At 36.9% G+C, this 22,146-nt stretch overlaps 1 pseudogene; it reads left to right on the top strand.

The window, feature by feature from the left end:
- Nucleotides 1-16,743: 16,743 nt before the first annotated feature.
- Nucleotides 16,744-17,623, top strand: LOC102815590 (annotated as a pseudogene).
- The last annotated feature ends 4,523 nt before the right edge of the window (nucleotides 17,624-22,146 follow it).

Genomic DNA, 22,146 nt, shown 5'->3' with positions numbered 1-22,146 from the left:
ATAAACATCAATATCTTAGGTATTACTGAGCTAAAGTGGAGTAGTATTGGCCATTTTGATTCTGACAATCACATGGTTTACTATGCTGGAAATCACAAAAATTGAAAAGCAATGGTGTTTCATTCATCATCAAAAAGAACGTATCAAGACCAGTCATGAGGAACAATGCTACCTGTATGGATAATATCCATACGTCGGCCAGGAAGACCAGTTAATACCACTATTATGAAAATTGGATTGTACTCAACTGCACTTAACAATAACAATAACAACAAGGTGTAAGGATTAAGGTAAGGGTGCCCCCCATCTTGGTAGAAGGTGTGATTCAAGTCACCACTTTATGCTTAGTTTCCCTTGGGTCATGGTCTGAGTCAAATGCATAGGACGAACTTGGAAACATTTTCTCTCTAGCCCTGGATTTGTAACTGGTTTATTTTGTTGAATAATGAGAATTTCAGCTACCACCTGACACGATTCACCAGCTTCCACAGCTTCATGTACCAACTGCCTGTTTTCTGACCTGTGGATTTGAATTCCTCAGTTCCTAAGACTTTGTAGATGAGAAGATTCCTTTACACTGATCTCTTAACTATGAATTTGGGACTTGCCAGCTTCCACAACTGTGTGAACCATTTCTTTTTGACAACTGTGAGCTTTGTGAGACTTTACAGCATGTTTCAGAAGCCTTGGATATGATGAAGGGGAGGAAAGTTATTTAATATTGATATTAAGGATTATGGATGGAATAAAATTTTGGAAGTGTCAGACAGTTGGGATATTTCTAACCTCCACCTCACAGGGGCCAGCTTTACATTGATTCTTCTAAAAGAAATTTTTCATGCAATACCCTATGTGTTAGTGAACTGAAATGGGCTATTACCCATTTTGAATTATTCCATCATATGGTTTGGTGGTGTTGGTGGTTGTGTGCCATGGAGTCGTTTCCTACTCATAGTGACCCTATATAGGGTTTCCGAGGTTGTAAAACTTTACAGAAGCAGAAAGCATCGTGTTTCTCCCATGGAACAACATGCAGTTTTGAACTGTTAACATTGAGGTCAGTAGTCCAACTCATAACCACAATACTATCAAAGCTCTGTATAATATGGTCACTATGATTTTTTCCTGTTTTGTTTTGTTTAAGTTTTTATTATGAATTGAGAGAAAGTTTACAGGGCAGATCATCAATCTTACATTCAACAAATCATACACTTTATTCCATTATAATTGTTGTAATCCCCTCCACGTACCATCAGTTGATAGTATTTTTCTCTATTTATTTTAGATCTTTTTTAAATTAAAAAAATTTTTTTTAACACTCGGGGATTATATAATAATATACACCACTAAAGGGCATGTTCTGCAAGTCTGCCTCTTGGCCACCAACTCTCAGTCCCTCTCTTTCCATTAATCTAGAGTCCTCAGTTGTGCCCTCTCTCCATATCTGTGCCTCCATCTCTGGCATCACTGCTGCTCTGGATAAGGTCCCTCATTCTGCTTGTGCTCTCTCCCTTGATAGTCCTAGGGTCCTCTGTTTCTATACCGCAAGATTAACTATTCCCTATTTTTGTTACAAAACTTCTACCTTTACAATTGTGACAGTGGTAATTAGTCATGATAACAATTACTCACTATTGAATCATAAGAATCTTATCCCCATCTCTTTTTACCAGACCCATCCAGACAAGATGAAAACTATTTAGTGAGGACACTATCTTCCCCCACTCACCCTTAAACTAAACTCTCTCTTGAAACATTGTAAGTCAGTCACTTGCTGCCTTTATCATACCCTCATTTTAGATAGTCAGTGTCTAAGTTGCCAGTCCCTATCTACCTTTTATACAGAGGGGATAGCATGGATCTTTGATATGAAGACTCCTTCCCTCTCTGTTGGTATTTTGAGCTACTACCTTCATGAGTATAGGTCAAGTTCATCAAATTGTAGCAATTTACCCTCATTTCCTTTATCAAAAATTGTGGGGTTTTTAAAAATCTTCCTCTAGTCGAGTTCTGATTATCACACCATTGAGGCTAGGTCTAATGGGTACTGTCTGCAAGTTTGAGTGTTCTTATGCATCTCCCTTCACTTCATATCAGCTGGATGCTTCAATCTCAGCTTTAGCCCTCTATGATTATATCCTTGTCCATGGGCTCAGGTGTCTCCAGGTCTCACCACACTTTGGGCCAACTGGTTCTTCCTCTTCTCTCTGTCATCTCCAGGTTAACGGAAGTCTATGGAATGTAGTTGAACTCAGCCCATTTCTTCATTGCTGTCTTACCCCCTCTTCCACTCACCACTAGACCAATGTGGTCATCAGCAAGCTACTGCAAAAATAAGCAAGTTGCTCACCAGGAAACCATCAAGACAAGCAATCAAGTTCCTTCTGAACAAACCCCCCTCTAAGACTGAAACTCAAAGGGGAACACATAAGCAGGCATGTAAGCTTGCTGGCTGATTTGAAGCGATGGGAGATGCACAAAAACACCCAAACTTGTATCCTGGTATGTATCCCACTTGTTCAACCACTTGGCGAACCCTACACTGCAAAAACATCCTAAAGGGAGTTCTGGGGACCAACAAGAACAGACAATAACCAGAGATTGACATATGTGGGAGCACCACCAGGAACTCAATCCACAAAGGGAAGAGTCGAGAACATAATAAAACAAAAAGAACAAAATTCAGAGGATCTTGGAGTTCAGTCCATGATCAAAACAATTACAATGTGAAAGAAGGTAAACACATAGGAACAGAGATCCAGGTGGTGAGAGGGTCAGGTAGACTTTGTTGTTGATGTTAAGTGCCGTCGAGTTGGTTCTGACCCATAGCCACCCTGAGCAAGGTTTCCGAGGCTGTAAATCTTTACAGTAGCAGAAAACCTCATCTTTTCTCCCGTGGAGCGGCTGGTAGTTTCGAACTGCTGACCTTAAAGTTCGCAGCCCGATTTGTAACCACTACGTTACCAGAGCTCCTTTGACCATCCAGCCCTCTTTTTCTCTCCTTAATTCTTTTCTTCATTGTTACATTATACTCCACATCCTTTCATGAAGTGGACCCAGGTGGTCTCCAGAGAACATACCAGGCTATCTGCTCACTGGCTCCCTTTAATTTTCAGGCGTAGAAGGGGTTTTCTCAGGTGAGTACAGACTTTTTCTGCTTCAATACATCCAACAACACAACACTTTCTCACAGTTCAAGAAGGCCAAACAGTCTTTTTTTTTTTTTCTCCCCCTGATGGTCTTTATTCCACATGTGAATCTGGGAGTTTAGAAGTTCAAGGTGTAGCTCAAGTTTCTACCTAAGCCCCTTAGTCTACAAAGGCTTAAAATAAAAGCTCTGTTTCTTCTGGGAAATTTTTAACTCCTCCTTTAGCCCATCCAATCAAGTTTTGACTGAAATAGTTTTACAAGCTCTTGGTAATAAAAAGATCCAATAACCATTCCTATCACACGTGTGGATGTGGACTTGGACCTGTAGCTCACAGGGTGAATCGAGTAGGCATAGGCCCCTATCAGTCATCTTGTTTAATACCAGCCAGGCATTTTGCTCCAGGTGACTCCAAAAGCAGGTTTTGTCTCCTCAGTTGAAACACAACCTCTCTTATATTTCTTTGAAGAACTATAAATGACAATAAGCAAAGTATCCATTTAAGAATCAAAAACTTTAGTTCCCAAATCCCTTCATTCTTCCTTTTCAAAATTCCATGAGTCTGGAGGATTGCAATAAATTCCACTTCTGCACAAAATTGTAAAAAATGTGGCAGAAAACCATCCTTCCCACAGCCCTCTCTATTCAGCTAAGCTTGATAATTTATTACGATGGCCACTATACTCACAGTTAGGACACACTATAGAAAACATTACAAAGAATGAGTATTCTAGAATACTTAATTGTGTTCAAAAGGAACCTGTACGTAGACCAAGAATCAGTTGTTAGAACAGAGCGAGGGAACACTGAATGATTTAAAATCAGGAAAGGTGTTCACCAAGCTTGTACTCTTTCACAATGTTTACTTAATCTGTATGCTGAACAAATAATCTGAGAAGCTGCGTTATATGAAGAAGAACATGTCTTCAGGATTGGAAGAAGATTCATTAATAATTCATGAAATGTAGATGATACAATAGCTCTGTGACTAATATGCTTCTTATCTCAAGAATAAGAAAAAGTATTCTTTATAGATATTGAAAAATGCTTTTATATCAAAAATGAAGTATTTGACAATTTCAATCTTTTCTTCATTTATCATGATGTTGCTTACCAGTCCAGTGATAAGGATTTTTATTTCTTTACATTGAGGTGCAATCCATACTAAAGGCTGTGTGGTCTTTGATCTTCATCATTTTGCTATTGTTGTTAAGTGCTGTTGAGTCAGTTCTGACCCATAGCTACCCTTTATAGGGTTTCCAAGGACTGGCTGGTTAGCCTGAACCACTCACCTTGTGGTTCAAACTGATTTGTAGTCCAGCGCATTAACCCACAGCACCACATCAGGACTCCTCTTTGCTGCCAGCAAGCAAGATTGCATCAGCTGCATGTAACAGACTGATAAAGAATCTTCCTCCAATCCAGATACTATGTTCTTCTTTATATTATCTAGCATTTGGGGTTAATTGCTCAGCATACAAATTGAATGAGTATACTGAAAGAATATAGCCCTGATCAGAACTTTCCTGATTTTGAACGATCCAGTAACCTCTTGTTCTTTTTGAATGACTTTTTGTTCTATGTATGGGTTCATCAAGAGCACAATTAAATGTTCTGGCATACCCATTCTTTGCAATGCTTTCCATAGCTTGTCATGATTACACAATCCAAAGTCTTTGCATAGTCAGTAAAGCTCAAATAAACATTTCTCTGGTATTTGCTCCTTTCAGTCAAGACCCATCTTATGTCTGCAGTGATATCACTAATTCTGTGTCCTCTTCTGAATACTGCTTGAATTTCTGCAAGTTCCCTATATTCTGTCGCAACCATGTTAGGATTATCTTTCTGTTACCATTTTTCTTGGTTGCAAAATGTAAATCTCAATGCAATTGTCATCTTACTGGATTTTGCTAAAATAAAATAGAAGGTGTTTTTGTTTTTGACTTAACATGTGGCCATGTTTATAACTGAATATCAAAAATAATATATTCATTTGTGGGAAACATTATTAATAAGGCATTTGCATTATGTTTTTCTAAATAACTAGGAATATATACTCATAGTAGATAAGAAGTTAATTTAAAATATTGCTACTATGGGTTCCTGTTCACAAGTATACTTGAAGCAAAATTTGTTTAAACTGACTCTGAGATCAGTGGATGACTACAGACAAGTTCTCTCAAAAATACACTTTTGTCTTGTTAAGGTGCCTTCAAAAACAAGGATGCTTTCTGTGTTATGGGGGGAAAAATGATTTGGAAGTCAGGTCTAATTAAATTTTTAACAAAACTCAAGTGTACATCTTTCTAATTCATTGAAACTTTGAAATAGTTTATGAGCCTGCTGTTTCACATAAAATGACAATTTTTAGATGAATCAAGTGTTTTAGGATGGTCAAAAAGACCTAAACAATGAAGAAGAGAAGAAAAGCCATTATGGTGTAATAAGACCATAGAATTGCCATTAATATGATAACTACTGAAGTTGGGATTTCATATGATTTGTCATTTTCTATTTTAAGTAAATAATTTGACCTCAACAAGCTTTGGGCTCAATAGATGCCCAAAGCATTGTGTAAGATAAACAAGCAACAAGAACTCATCTTTCCATCAGTCGTTTAAGCACACTTAAAGCTAATGAAGACATTTTATGGAATTAATCATAACTAGAGAAAAATCTTTAATTTATAAGTATGATTTTGAGAGCAAGGTGCAATCAAAACAGTGTTTAAAGGGATCTGCTGTCATCTCGGAAGATGATGATTATTCTTTGGGATGCCAAAGGTGATAATTTTGATAGGTTTTTCTCAATGGGCACAGGATGATCATAGAAGACTTATTATGAAGAAGTTTTAAGAAAATTGAAAACACCATTATTGAAAAATAAATGGGAAATTTAGCTGAGGATTTTTCTTTCCATCATGACAATGCTTTTCAAAGGTAGTAATAGTTGTCCTGCTCCCGTAAAGGTTGTTTCTGCTCCATAAAGATTTACAGCCTTGGAAACCCTGTACAGGGTCGCTATGAGCCGGCACCAACTCCATGGAACATAACAACAACAATGGTTGTCCTAAAAGAAATTCGTTGGGACACCTTACTCATCCACCCTACAGTCCTGATGTTGTCCCTTCAGACTTCTTTTTATTCCCCAAACTTAAAGAATATTTTAAATCAACACAATTTGAGTGCCTCGAGTTGTTCCAAAATTGCCATTTTTTTCATGGCACAAATCAAAGTACACAGAACTTTTCAGAAAAAGATTAAAGAGACGGAAACACTTCAAATATATATAGACCTAGATGGAAGATATGTGAAGAAACAATAGCTTCATATTTCAATATTTTTGTGTAATTAACGGCTTTATGATTTTGTAGTAATGCTTTCTGACTTATCTTCATATAAGCATGTAAAAAAGTCATACATTTGTGGGTAAATATGCAACAACGATCATCTCTATAAGCAATTTCCTCTTTTTTCCCCCTTCCTTCTCTTTTCCTCCCTTTTCTTTTTAACTGCCTTCCCCATTACCCAAGTTAGCATATGTCTACACTCTACCCAGTGAGTAATTTCCATTCCCTCCTATCCCTGGTAACCATTATAGAAATTTCCTTTTTACACTTGTGGTCTCTTACAATATCAGTCTGTTTGCAATGGACTAATTTATCTTATCATTGTTCTTGTTAAGTGCTGTCAAGTCAATTCTGACCCATGTTGTTGTTGTCAGGTGCCACAGAGTCTGAACAGACTCATAGAGACCCCATGCATAGCAGAATGAAACAATGTCCAATTCTGGGCCAACCTCACTACCGCTGCCGCACTTGACGTCATCAGTGATGCCACCTGGCCGATCCATCTCATTAGGGGTCTTCCTCTTTTTCTCTGACCCTCCATCTTACCCAGCATGACATCTTTCTCTAGCGACTGTTCCCTCCTGACAACATGTCCAAAGTATGAGAGACGGAGTTTAGCCCTCTTGGCCTCTAAGGAGCTCTCTGGCTGCACTTTTATTGGTTCTTTTGGCAGTCCATGGCACTTTTAGTATTCTCCTCCAACACATAATTCAAAGACATCAATTCTTCTACGATCTTCCTTATTCACTGTCCAGCTTTTGCATCCATATGAGGTTATTGAAAATACCATGGCTTGGGTCAGGCGCACCTTAGTCCTCAAGGTGACATCTTTGCTCTTCAACACTTTAAAAAGTTCCCGTATGCAATACGTCATCTGATCGCTTGACTGCTGCTTCCTTGAATGTTGATAGTTGATTCAAGAAGAATGAAGTCCTTGACAACTTCAATCTTTTCTCCATTGATAAGAATGTTGTTTATTGGTCAATACAGAATCAACACTATATGGGGTTGATTCTGACCCATAGCAACCCATATAGTGTTTCCGAGGAGAAGCTGGTGAGCTTGAACTGCCAACCTTGCAATTCAAACTGACTTTGCAGTCCAGTGCATTAACCCACAGCAGCACACCAAGACTCTTAGCATAATATATTTTTAAAGCAAATTTTAATAATATTTTCAAACATTTAGCTTACAATAGCAGTCATAGACTACTTGGATTTGTTACAACTATAGAAGTCTGTGTGTGTCAAACAGTGCATTAAGAAAATAATGGAATTGCAGTTCAGCCAAGCAGAGTTTTGGGGTGCAAAATAAACTATTGGATTTGTTTCCTGCGTAAGTGAGCTAAGAGCTTGTAATCTACTCATGACATCCAAACAATGAGTTTTAGATATGAACTCCTGTGTGACTTTCCAATGCTTAAAATCCTGAAAGTAGCTGCTATCACCTGGCCTTTGTGATCTAAAGCACAATTTTCCAACGTTATCATTTTTCTTGGCTAAAACAATTTAAGAAAAATGTCAGAGATCTTTCTGCACAAGGGTACAAGTAATATATTGTACTATAGTCTGAAAGATCTAAAAGCATGTATTAAGTATTTCTGAATTACTGATAGAAAATTAGTGTTTATTTCCAACTAGGAGAAATGACTACCATTCTAGTCCTAACTCTTCTAATTTTTTTCCCAAATGGAATTTTCCCAACACTATTGATATGTTTCCCAATTGTTTATCATTAAGAAATAAATACAAAGCATTAAAAAAAAAGGCAGGTGATGGTAGAACTAAACACAAGGTACAATTTCAAATACATTTATTTAGAAACATTAACAACTTAATGAATTTTGAAGATGTTTTTGAAGGTATATTTTAATACTTTAATGAACTAAATGCTCAACCAACAATGCAATAACGTTCTGAGCATGATTACATGGTTCTAGACAAAGGAATATGGTTACTTTTATGTTTGTTGCTGTTGTTAAGTGCCGTCGAGTAGGTTCTGACCCATAGCGACTCTGTGTAGGGTTTCCTAGGACTGACTGGTGAGCTTGAACCACTGGCCTTCTGGTTCAAATGACTTTGCAGTCTGGTGCATTAACCCACAGTGACACACCAGGACTCCACTCTTATGCTTAGGAACCATGAATTTCCTAGGTTAATTATCAACTGGGAGTAGCTGTGATGAAGTCCTTCAGCCACCATATGCTCCAATATGCTGATTATAAAGGCTATGCTAATAATCACTCTCCAGAGGGGAGAGAGGTGCCTCATGTTTTGACCATTTGTATAAGTGCTCTAAGCTCTACATGAGGTCATCACAACAAAAGTATCCATCTGTGCTGCAATAAAAAAAACACACACACACAAAAAAAAACTCCAGAAAACTCCACATCAAAATACAATTTATTGCATTTACCTTTCTTTCTAAAATCATGTCCAGCCCATGAAAAAAAATGTATCTACCCATAGAGTGATGATATCTATCATAAGTTTTAGAAAGCAACCTATGACATTTTTTATTTTAAAAGTTCATTTTACTTATGATATTGATGTTCCATTTGTTTCTGAGTTGCTTTTTGCCTTTGGACTGTATCTGGGTAGATTAAATAGCTTTCATTTAATAGCTAACTCATTGAATGCACATGGAATTTCAAATATAAATAGAAAACTTTAACATAAAAGTTACAACCTAGTAGGGAAATAATTTATGTAATTCAATTACTGTAATGTAGTATGTAGTATTAAGTAATCAATGGAATCATGTGAGAAAAAATGAAAATTTTATGTTTATTTATACTTCTTAATATTTTCCATAGAGAGAAATTCCTGAGATTGAGATGTCATCATTCTGTTGTGATCTTAGCCACGTCGTCTTTCTAATATTTCCCCCAAAAAACCAAAAAGTCTAAATCTGTTGCTGTGAAAATTATGAGCTCTAGTCTTGCTTTACAGACATTTTCAAATACATATATTCTATATTGTTATTGTTAAGTGCTGTCGAGTTGGTTCCAACCCATAACAATCCTGTATAGAGTTTCCGAGGAGCAGCTGGTGAGCTTGAACCCGCCGACCTTGCAGTTCAAATGGCTTTGCAGTCTAGCACATTAACCCACAGCACCACACCAGGACTTCTATTATATATGAAATATATAATAGAAGATAAATATTCTATAGATACTCCAAAATACAAAAACTCTAATATTTTTCTTACCAAACTACCTTCTTCACCTATCATAATTTTATTCCTAACCATCTTCATTAAAGTTTAGAATTATCTTTGATATTCCATATTTATTATCTCCTTCTTTCCAAACTAGTACTGTGTAGCATTGTAGAATAAACACCAGACTGCTAACCTCAAGGTTGGCAGGTCAAACTCACCAGTAGGTCCTTGGAGAATCTATACAAGGATGCTCTGAGTCAGTACCAACTTGATGGCACTTAATGACAACAGCTATCCAAACGCAGTCATCAATACCTATCACCTCTACCACCACGTATCCCCCACTGTTTTTGCCACCAGCACATCATGTTTACTAAAGAAATTGAACTGATTGTCATATGATCACTACATCTCCAGATTTACCTTACATAAATCTAATTCAAATTATTTTAATATTAAAGTAATTAATTGATCCATTAATTATGTATATATTTATTAATTATACACAATGTTATTTAAATATAATGGAATATGCATGCATAAAATATATGTAAAAATGTTTTTAAAAATTCATGGAAAAATGGAGTAAGATAATAGATGTTTCTGCAACCTTTCCAAAGTCCCTCGTACATGTATATTGTTTGCTGTCATTGAACTAGCCTCCAATTCATGGTGAGCCAATGCACAATGTAAATAATCACTGCTCAGTCCTGTGCTATCCAAATGACCAGTTGTCACTTGGGTTTACCCACTGTAATCTACAGTGTCTTAATTGGCTGGCTTTTTAAAAATTAGATTGCAAGGCCTTGCTTCCTAATTTATCTTAGTCTATAAGCTCCAACAAATATAGTTTAGCAATATAGCAATTTTAAGCCTCTACTGGTGAGACTGCTCCTCAGAAACCATATAAAGGGTCATTATGGGTTGGAATTGACTCGATGGCACTTAACAACAATGACAACTGATGTGGTGCTATGGGTTAATGAAATGCAAAGTCAGTTTGAACCACAAGGTCGGCGGTTCAAGTTCACCAACTGCTTATCAGAAACCCTATACAGGTTCGCTATGGGTCAGAATTGACTTGAGAGCACTTAATAACAACAGCAACTGGCAGATAGGTGTAGCTGTTGCACGTTAGTTACAGTTTACTAGGAATTGAAGCAATATTTTCCATATAGTTGGTAATAATACTACACTGAACTATTGGTGCTAGGTATACAGTATTAGAAGTATAGATTTCAAAGTCTGTCTTTCCTCAAAACTTTATATATTTCAAAAGAGAGTGGCATGTTTTTCAACCTAGGTGATCAAGAAAGTTTAAAATTAATTAAATAATTGTTTATAATATGATGATTTGTACAAAGGTAGTACAACTGCTGTTGAATCAGTTCCAACTAATAGCAATCCTATGCACCACAGAACAAAATACTGAGAGTGTTGTGCCACCTCAAAATTAGTGTTGTGTTTGAGCCCATTGTTGTTGCCACAGTGTCAATACATTTTGTCAAGGGTGTTACTATATTTTCTCTGACCCTCCACTTTACCATGCATGATGCCCTTCTCCAAGGTCTGGTACCAAGTCCAAAGTACTAGAGATGAAGTATTGGTATCATTGCTTCTAGTATTCTGTATGTTGTTCTTCCAGACAGATTTGTTTGTTCTTCTTGTAGTCCATAGTATTTTCAATATTCTTTGCCAACACCGTAAATCAAATGTATCAATTTGTCTATGTTCTTCCATATTCATTTATTCAGCTTTCACATGCATGTGAGACAACTGAAAATATCACGAATTGGATCAGCTTCATCTTAGTCCTCAAAATGACATCTTTGATCTTTAACACTTTAAAAAGATGTCACTCAGAATGACATCTTTGATCTTTTAGCAGAACATTTGCCTAATGCAATCAGTCCTTTTATTTCTCCACAACAACTTTCATGTATGTTGACTGTGGATCCAAGAACAATGAGATCTTTGACAACTTCAATTTTTTTTTTCTGTGTATCATGATGTTAACTAATGGTTCAGTTGTGAGGACTTTTGTTTTCTTTACACTGAGGTGCACCCTACACTAAGAATGTAATATTTTATCTTCATTAGTAATTACTTCAAGTCCTCCTTACTTCCGGCAAGCAAGGTTGTGTCATCATTATATCACGGACTGTTAATGAGCCTTCCTCCAACTTTTTCTTCATCTAATGCAGTTTCTTGGATTATTTACTCAGCATATAGGTTGAATCAGGGTTGGAGGAAAACTCATTAACAACCTGTGATATGCAGATAATAAACCTTGTTTGCTGAAAGTGAAGAGGACTTAAAATATTTACTGGTGAAGATTAAAGAGCACAGCCTTCAGTATGGATTGCATCTCAATGTAAAGAAAACAAAAATTCTCACCACTGGATAAACAACATTCTTAACAACAGAAAAAAGACTGAAGTGGTCAAGGACTTCATTCTTCTTGGATCAACTATCAACACTCATGGAAGCAGCAGTCAAGAGATCAAACAATGTATTGCATTAGGCAAATCTGCTGCACAAGACCTTTTTAAAGTGTTGAAGAGCAAAGATGTCAGCTTAAGGACTAAGGTGTGCCTGACCCAAACTGTGGTATTTTCAATAACCTCATATGCATGTGAAAGCTGAACAGTGAATAAGGAAGACCGTAGAAGAATTGATGCATTTGAGTTAATGGTGTTGGAGGAGAATATTGAAGGTGCCATGGGCTCCCAAAAGAAGAAACAGATCTGTGTTAGAAGAAATGCAGCTAGAATGCTCCTTGGAGTCCAGGATGGCCAAACTTCGTCTCTCATACTTAGGACATATTGTCAGGAGGGACTATGATATCATGTTTAGAAAGGTGTAGGGTCAGAGAAAAAGAGGAAGACCCCAGCAAGATGGATTGGCAAAGTGACAACATCAATGGGCTCAAGCACAGCAACAGTTGTGAGGTTGGCCCAGGACTGGGCAGTGTTTTGTTCTGTTGTACATGGGGTCACTATGAGTCAGTACTGACTTGATGGTATCTAACAACATCAACATATAGGTTGAATAAGTGTGATGAAAAGCTTCAACTCTCATGCATACTTTTCTGATATTGAGTCAGTCATTTTCCCCTTGTACTGATCTAATAACTGTCTGTTGGTCTATGTTCAAGTTCCCCATGAGCACTATTAAGTTTTCTGGAATTACCATTCTTTCTAATGTCCATAGTTTGTTATGATTCTACAGTTTAATTCTTTGGCATAGTCAATAAAGCACAAGTAATTATCCTTCTGTAATTATCTGCTTTCAGCCAAGATCCATTTGGTATCAGCAATGATCCCTCATTCTATATCCTAATCTGAATCCGGCTTGATTTTCTGGAAGCTCCTTGTCTTTGTACTGCTGTAATAGTTTTTACAAAATCTTCAGCAAAATTTTACTTGCATGTTATATTAATATTATTTTTTGCTGTCTGCATTCTGCTGCATCACCTTTTTTGCTAATGGGAACAAATATGGAATTCTTCGTAGCAGTTGACTACACAGCTGTCTTCCAAATCTTTTGGCATAAGCTAATGAATTCCTCCCACAACTTGTCTGTCAATTGGTAGTACTGTAGTGATTTTTGTGTTGGTGTGCTTCTGGAATCTATGCCATGGGTATTTTAAATAACAGCAGGGCCAGCCAAAGTGGACAGGTATAAGCTGAGCTTACAGATGAAGATAGACAAGGAAGACTGAATGAGAAATGGACTACTTTCAAATATTTAGTCAATGAAAAACTTATGAATAGAAGTGGAACACTGTCAGCACTAAAATGTTGAATATTGAAACATGATGAAGAACACCAGAATATCATCAGATATAGTGCTGGGAGATGAGACTCTCAGTTTGGAAGGCACTCAAAATATGACTGGGGAAGAGCTGCTTTCTCAAAGTTGAGTGGACTGTTATGACGTGAATGGAGTAAAGCCTTTGGGACCTTCATTTGCTGATGGGACAGAATTCAAAATGAAGAGAAACAATGTAATCATCCATTAATAATCTAAACATGGAATATAAGAAGTATGAATCTAGAAAAATCGGTAATTGTCAAGAATGAAATGGAATGCATAAACATCATAATCCTGGGCATTAGTGAGGTGAAATGGACTGATATTGGCCATTTTGAATCTGACAATCACATGGTTTACTATGGCAGGAATGACCAATTGAAGAGGAATGCCATCAATTCATCATCACAAAGAGCATATCAAGTTCAGTCATGAGGTACAATGCTTTATTAATAGGATAATATCCATATACCTACAAGAAAGACCAATTAATACTATTATTATTTAAATTTATGTGATAACCACTAAGCCAGTAATGATGAAATTAAAGAATTCTACCAACTGCTTCAGTCTGAAATTGATCAAACATGCAAATAAGATCTATTGTTAACTCCTGGTGATTGGAAACAAAGAGGAAGGACCAGTAGTTGGAAAGTATGGTCTTGGTGATATAAATAATGCTGGAGAATGCATTATAGATGTTTGCAAGACCAATGAATTCTTCATTGCAAATACCTTTTGACTATGCACATGGATCTCAATGGATGAAATACACAGAAATCAAATAGACTACATCTGTGGAAAGAGATGGTTGAAAAGCTTCACATCATTAACCAAAACAAGATCAGAAATACACTGTGGAAGAGAAGATCAATTGCTTATATGTAAGTTCAGGATGAAACTGAAAAAGCTTAAAGTAAATCCACAAGAGCCAAAATGTGACCTTGGACTTACCCACATGAATATAGAGATCATCTGAAGAACTGACAGACACTAAAAACAAAACACCAGAAGAGTTGTGGGATGTCCTCAAGAACATCGTACAAGAAGAAGGCAAAAGGCATTAAGAATACAAGAAAGAAGGAAAAGACCAAAATGGATGTCAGAAGAGACTATGAAACTTGATCTCTAGCATAGAGACCCTCTACAGAAGAAATAGGGGAGCAAAAGAGCTGACTAGAGAATTTAAAGGGTGAACTTGAGAAGACAAAGCCAAAGGTTATAACAAAATGCACAAAGAGTTGGAGTTTAAAAAACAAAAAAAATTTCAAAGCATGAAACACCATGCTCAGCATTTCTTAAGTTGAGAGAACTGAAGAAAAAAAATCAAGCCTTGACTTGAAATATTGAAGACTTCTATGGTCAATATTGAATGATGAAGACGGCATCAAAAAAGGGTGGGCAGAATACACAAGTCACTGTACCAAAAAATACTGGTTAATCTTCAATCATTTCAAGAAGTAGCATATGATCAAGAGCCAATGATACTGAAGGAAGATGTCAAAGGTTCATTGAAGATTGGCAAAGAAAAAGGCTCCTGATATTGATGGTATAAAAATTGAATTATTTCAACAAGCTGATTAAGCACTGGAGGCACTAACTCATTTATGCCAAGTAATTTGGAAGACAACTCACGGGCCAACTGGCTGGAAGGGACCCATTTTGTGCCCATTCCAATGAGAGGTAACCTAACAGATGCAGAAATCATTGGACAATATCATTAATATAGCGTGCCAGTGACATTTTACTAAAGAAAATGCTAAAGCAATACATTGACAGAGAACTTCCAGAGGTTCAAGCCAGTTTTGGAAGAGGATGTGGAATGAGAAGTATCATTGCCGATGTCAGATGGATATTGGCTGAAAGCAGAGAATACCAGAAGGGTGTATACCTGCGCTTTATTGACTATGCAAAAGCTTTCGATTGTGCACATCATGACAAGCTATGGACAACATTGCAAAGTATAAGTATTCTGGAACACTTAATTGTGCTCATGTGCAAACTGTACATAGAGCAAGAGGCAGGTATAACAACAGAACAAGGGAACACTGAATGGTTTAAAATTGGGAAAAGTGTGTGCCAGTATTGTACTCTTTAACCATAGTTATTCAATCTCTATGCTGAACAAATAATCACAGAAGCTAGATTGCATGAAAAAAAATAACGTGGCATCAGAATTAGAGGAAGACTCATTGACAACCTGAGATATGCAGATGATACAACTGTGCTTGCTGAAAGTTCAGAGGACTTAAAATACGTGCTGATGAAGATCAAAGACCATAGCCTACAGTATGGTTGCACCTCAATGTAAAGAAAGCAAAAATCCTCACAACTGGGCCAATAAACAACCATTTAAATGAAGAAAAGTTTGATGTTGTCAAAGACTTCATTTTGCTCAAATCAGCCATCAATATTCATGGAATTAGCAGTCAAGAAATCAAATGACATATTGCATTAGGCAAATCTGCTGTACAAGACCTCTTTAAAGTGTTGAAGAGAAAAGATTTCAGTTTGAGGACTAGGGTGTGTGTGACCCAAGTCATGGTATTTTCAATAACCTCATACTCATATGCAAGTTGGACATTGAATAAGGAAGACCATAGAAGAATTGATGCATTTGAATTATTGGAGAAGAATATTGAAAGCACCATGGACTGCCAAAAGAACAAACAGATCCGTGTTGGAGGAAGTATAGCCAGAGTGCTCCTTGGAAGCCAAGATGGCTAGATTTCATCTCTCCATACTTCAGACATGTTGTCAGGAGGGCCAGACGCTGAAGAAGGATATCATGTTTGGTAAAGTGGAGGGTCAGAGCAAATGAGAAATACCCCCAACAAGATGAATTGGCACAGTGGAGGAAGCAATGAGCTAAGGCATAGCAAAGATTGTGAGGTTGGCCTGTGATTGGACAGTGTTTGTTCTGTTGTACATAGGGTCACTTTGAGTCAGTATCAACTCAGTGGTACCTAACGCCAACACCAATAGTATCAAATATGTTACAATATTATGAGGCAAATATAGACCACAAGTTGTTGTTTTTTTTAATTCAATGTTATAGCATAATAATGTCGAGTTTGTAATCAACATAAACTTGCATGTGTTAAAATTATTTCATTAAATCCACCTTCATTTGTTAATCAACTTGCTAAGGCATAATTACACTTCAAAATATATTACAAATAATGATTTTATAAAAATATTTAGAGCTCCTTGTGCAGTAGTGCTAGTGGTTTCCTCCTTCCTTTCTCTGACTCAGCAGTTAGCACTCATGCTGAGTCACAGTGAATTGGCTCCTGGCAAGACCGGTAGGATCTGGAGACAGTCAACACTTCACAAACATTTACCACTAAGAAAAAAGGTTGCAGCTGATTGTCCTGGAAAGCTCTTCATTGGAAGGATCAATACAGAAACCAATGAGAAAGCCCTGTAAGTAGTATTTGGCAAATATGGATGAATTTTCCAACTATTTTTGAATACTTAAAGAATTATCTTGATGAAAGACTGTGAAACCAACAATTTAAGAGGATTTGTTTTTATCACCTAAAACAGCCCAGCTGATGCCAAGGATGTGGCCAGATATGAATGGAAAGTCTTTGGATAGGAAAGCTATCAAGGTAAAACAAGCCACTAAACCAGCATTTGAAAGTAACAGGCATGGACCCCACTGCCTCCAAGAAACAGATGACCACCAAGAGGCCTTATAGGTAGAAGAGGATGCAGTGGAGGAACCAGGGGACACCTTTACTTGGGTTATACACGGATGATGGTGGCTATTCCATGCATTTTAACATGAGTTCTTCCAGAGGACCACTTCCAGTAAAAAGAAGACCACCAGCACGAAGTTGTGTTCCTCCTCCTAAAAGATCAGCTTCTTCAGGACCAGTTTGTTGTAGTAGTGAAATGGGAAGCAGAACCCCATTATCCATGGAAGAGATAGTTACGGAGGATCACCAAGAAGGGAACCCCTGATTATGTACCACCACCAAGAAATTACACATATTGTGATTATGGTCATTCCAGTTCGTGTGATGAACTATCCATCCGTAGGCTATAGAGATGGAGACTGTGGTGATTGTGACTATTCAGACCATCCAAGTGGAGGCTTCTGCAGAGATTCCTCTGAGAGCTATGGTAACTCACATCAGTGAGAGCCCCTGCCATCCTAGGGTGAAAGCAATCGCTATGATTACAGCAGCTCACAATTCAAATATGGTGGAAGGTAAAACAGTTGTTCAAACAGCCAAAGTGATCTCTACTTAAGTGGTCCTGATTGAGTTAGCAGACAAGAAAGAGGGCTTTCCCTTTCTATGGAAAGTGGGTACCCATCTCCACATGATTCCTATGTCGGTTCAAGCCACAGAGCATCAAGAGGTGGCAGCCCTGGAGGAAGCCGATGTGACAGAGAAAGAGGCAGAAGCAGATACTAAAAACAAACAAAATTTTGACCCCAAATCCCTGTTCAAAGAAACAAAAAGTGGAACCTATTCTGTCATAACTACATAAGCACTCTTTTTTTTTTTTTTTTTAAAGAGGAAACCGTGGTCTATTTATTGAGGTTATTTACACAAATAGTAAAGGTAATGATAATAGCAATTAGTCCTCCCCTTAACAAATCTGACTCTTGGCTTCAAGATAGAAAATTCACAGCATCAGGGCATTCTAGTTCAGGGTGTTACAAGACATTAAAGTTCTTTCTTGTATTAAGATTCATTTGCACCTTAACTCTGGCTCCCTGGAGCCTTGTTGATTCTTTCTTTCTTTTGTATATATAATATATATATGCTGAGTGTTTAAAAAAAAAAAAAAAAAAGATCTAAAGTGAATAGAGAGAAATACTGTTAACTGATGGTACATGAAGGGGTTTATTATCATATCCATATCTGTGCCTCCATCTCTGGTGTCACTGCTTCTCTGGATAGGGTCCCGCATTCTGCTTGTGCTCTTCTCCTTTGATGGTCTTACGGTCCTCTGTTTCTGGACTGTAAATTAACTACTCCCCTGTTTTTGTTGCAAAATTTTACCTTTACAATTGTGACAGTCGTAATTAGTCATGATACAAATTACCCACTATTGAATCATAAGAATCTTATCCTCATCTCTTTTTTACCAGATCCCCCATCTAGACAAGATGAAAACTATTTAGGGGGACTCTTCCTCTCCACCCCCTCACCCCCGCTGGGTTGATTCTTACAGGAAAAGTTAAATCCAGTGGTGTTGGGTGGCAGAGTGCCTTGTGAGTAATTAAATCCTGACCTCTCATGGGGCTGGTGTTCATACAGGAATGTCTATTGCCCCTTCCTGCTGTCTGGGCAAAGCCCACTCACCCTCAGTGGCTCCTCTGCAAGGCTGGAAGATGGAAAGTGGTGGATGGGGGTGAGTTGTAAGCCAGGTCCCATTTGATTATTTACTCTAAAGAACTTTGCCAGAGAGATTTACAACTTCAGAAACCCTATGAAACAGTTTCATTCTGTCTTATGAAGTTCTGGTGTGGTGCTGTAGGATAAGCAGTGGACTGCTAACCACAGGTAGGTGGCTCAAATCCACAATGGCTCCTTAGAAACCCTGTACAGGGTTACTATGAGTCAGAACTGACTTGATGGACCTTAGCAACAAAAGCAACACGTCCTGGTAACTTAGTGTGTTGCCAGTTGGGCTGTTAACTGCAAGGTCAGTAGTTCAAGTTTATCAGGTGCTTTGCACGAGAAAGATGAGGCTCTCTGCTCCCATAAAGATTTGTTGTTGTTGTTGTTGTCAGGTACTATCGAGTCAGAACCGACTCATAGTGACCCCATGCACAACAGAATGAAACAATGTCCAATCCTGGGCCAACCTTACTACCACTGCCACATTTAAGTCCATCAATGTTGCCACCTGGCCGATCCATCTCATTGGGGGCCTTCTTCTCTTTCTCTGACCATAAAGATTTACAGCCTTGGAAACCCTATACAGGGTCGCTGTGAGTTGGAACTAACTTGATGGCACACAGGTAGCCAGCCAGCCAGGTCTTCAAAGTCACAGAAAAGAGAAGTCATGTATGAAAACCCCTTGTAAAGTAAACAACTGTATGCCAGAGAAGGTCTTTTCTCCCTCTGCCTCTCTCTCTCTCTCTTTTTAATGTTTTACTGTGAATTATGTGATAGTTTACATGGGAGAACATTAGCTTTACATTCATCCTATAATATAACGTTTCATTGCCGTGGTTACAATCCCTCATGCTTCATCAAACAACCAAAGGATATCCGCTGTAAGCCTGCCCCTTGGCTGTCAGCACACAGCCCCTAACCCTCTCTGGGTTTAGAGTTCCCAGATGCTCCATCTTTCCAAGTCATCGTCTCTGCCTCCATCTCTGGCATCACCACACTCCGCTCTTCTCCCTTTATGGTCCCAAACTGAAATCTCAATGTTCTCAGTGTGCAAAACCTGAGATACATGCTTAAGTAAGGAAAGTGCTATTCACCCAGTAAACCCAAAACAAAAGAATAATGCTAGTCAAAAAAAAAAAAAAGATACATAGAGTAACTAATGTTTGAAATTGATTTTTATTCAATGGTTAAAAAAATCTTATGATGGGAAAATTAAAATGAAGACATTATATCTACTGAACTTCTTTACTCTTAATTTGACTTATTTATTTAATTTTTCAATTGGATTTATTATTGGAAGTTATAGAAGATCAATAATTGTCTATAAAAACAATTTTAGACAAAACAAGTAAATAAAGAATGCTTTATAAGTCTAAATGTTAAGTATAGAATGATGTCTCTGCAATCCATCATTCTATACTCTTCCTTTTCTTTGACTCTTAACTATGAATTAAATATTTCTCCACTAGTATGTTAAATAAATATGAACTAATTGAATAATTGTGGCACTGTGGGTTAATGCACCAGACTGCAAAGCTGTTTGAACTGAAATGTCGGCGGTTCAAACTCACCAGCTGCTCCTTCAAAACCCTATACAGGGTCGTTATGGGTCTGAACCGACTAGATGGCACTTCAAAACAACAACAACAACTAATTAAGGATTATGTTTTTATATTTCCCCCATGCGTAAATATCGTAACTTGCAAAGTAATAAAAGTGGCATTATTATATCCATTATATTTTTGCTTTATTTTTCAAAGTTTATAAAGCTTAAAGGTTAAGTAGTATTTTCCTATGTGATCATAAAGAAAAGTTATAGCTCTACTACTTTTATTCCATTTCCTTAGATTTTTATACTTTTTGTAACAATTCAATAACTCTCACTAAAATGCAGTGAACCATTTTTCACAATCTCACTGGAGGAGCAACATCTTTGTTCTGTTTCAAGATCCATTTCTTTAAGAAGCACATTCCCGCAACTGTTTCCAAGATTTAAACATTCATAGTGTAGCACATTATTTGACTGTAGCCTGTGGGGAGGATTTCTATGCTTCAACACAGTATAATATTCAAATTGAAAATACAATTTTTAAAGCTTGAAAGTTTCTAAAGCAGCTTGACATTGACCACCATCTTGAATTACATGTTTTGAGGAAAGTCCTTTTCTTTTTTTCAAGCTTCATTTTCCATTAAAATACTATCTGAATGATCAAATGTGGCCTGAATCTCATGCTTCTCAAAAATCCAGTTTATTTGATTGAAGTAGATAACTTCCATTTACTTCAAAGACTGAACATATAGAGCTCTTTCTACACGATTAAAATATTGAAGCCTGTAAAACAGCACACTCTATGAAATAGAAAACTGAAACGAAATGTTAATGCACTTGCTTAGGTGTCTGTTTAACAAGCTGATAAAGCCATAATTGATAAGTGGTGTATTGCTATTAGTTATGATCTGTATCCTAGAGATTCAAATATGTAAAATTAATCTTATCGTTTGAAATGCTCATGGAGATTCAATATATGTAGTGCTTTGCCTTATCTGTCAGGGAACTGGAACTGTTGCTAGGGTTTCTATTTTTTAATTTTCTATACTACAACCATTCTATTTAATTAATTAAGGCTAAAATAGAAAAAGTAAAATTATGATGTTAAGTGAAGCAAACCTATTATGAAATTTTTATTAAGAACATTAAAATTTGAGTATTAATAGCATGTACTCCTTTGTTTTCCCTTTATTAATGTAATTTTCTAATTTTTCACAGTTCATGGAGCTGGTGAGACATTTCAAGTTCAGTTTTCCACAAACCATTCCTGTGTTAAATGTGACTCAGTAAGTCACTTTCAGTATCACTTGGTAGCTTTGGTTTAAAAGAGATGAATCAGGATTTGGATTGAACTCTTTTTTTTTTCTATTGATTTGAGTCCATGGATGACACAAAAACTTTTTTAGGATGTGCCAACATATTTCAAATATTTTCAGAAGAATATATAGACAGTTAATGATATCCTAATTGTGAATAATCATCTAGACTTCAATCATCTAGATAAGTGCTGAATTCTATGGTTACTTATCTATCTAGAGTGATAAATTACAATGATATATTTTTAAAAAAGCATTTCATAAAACATTTTACATAAAAAATTCATTTTGTTCACTGAGATACTGTTACCCAGGCAGGGAATATCTTATAATTCTTGAAAACTTTTCTTTCAAAAAAAAGAAATTTTTTTTTTGAAAAATATTTTACATTTGGTAAAATATCTTAAAGATCATGTCAAAACAAAAGTTTGACATCAACTGTA

The sequence above is a fragment of the Chrysochloris asiatica genome, unplaced genomic scaffold (genome assembly GCF_000296735.1).
Source record: "Chrysochloris asiatica unplaced genomic scaffold, ChrAsi1.0 scaffold00084, whole genome shotgun sequence".
NCBI lineage: Eukaryota > Metazoa > Chordata > Mammalia > Afrosoricida > Chrysochloridae > Chrysochloris > Chrysochloris asiatica.
The sequence above is the reverse complement of the archived record's forward strand: the minus strand, read 5'-3'. Positions and strand labels throughout refer to the sequence as shown.